We start from the raw sequence: 353 nt of genomic DNA, 5'->3' as shown, positions 1-353 counted from the left end.
CCGGCGCGGCGCTGATTGGGCTGCGGGCGGCCCGGCCGCACCGCCCCCGCACCGCGGCTCCGCCCGGCCCCCGCCGCCGCAGTGACACTAATGAGCGAGTTCTTCCCACAGGTCTCCTGCCTGGAAGTGCTGACAGATCAAGGCAACAAATTTCAATTACAAGCCCTAATTTGTGTCCGCAGAGCGTTTGTTACCCATGTCAGTCCTGCCTGCCCCATCAGACAGGGCAGAACGTGGAGGAGGAGAAGGAGGAGGAGGAGGAGGAGGAGGGGGAGAGAAGGAACGCATCTGCAGAAAGGAATAGATTTTTTTTCCACTTTAAAAAAACCCCAAAACAACCCCCCCCCCCCCAA

Source organism: Corapipo altera, unplaced genomic scaffold (assembly GCF_003945725.1).
Source record: "Corapipo altera isolate COAL_440 unplaced genomic scaffold, ASM394572v1 2, whole genome shotgun sequence".
Classification (NCBI taxonomy): domain Eukaryota; kingdom Metazoa; phylum Chordata; class Aves; order Passeriformes; family Pipridae; genus Corapipo; species Corapipo altera.
The sequence above is the reverse complement of the archived record's forward strand: the minus strand, read 5'-3'. Positions refer to the sequence as shown.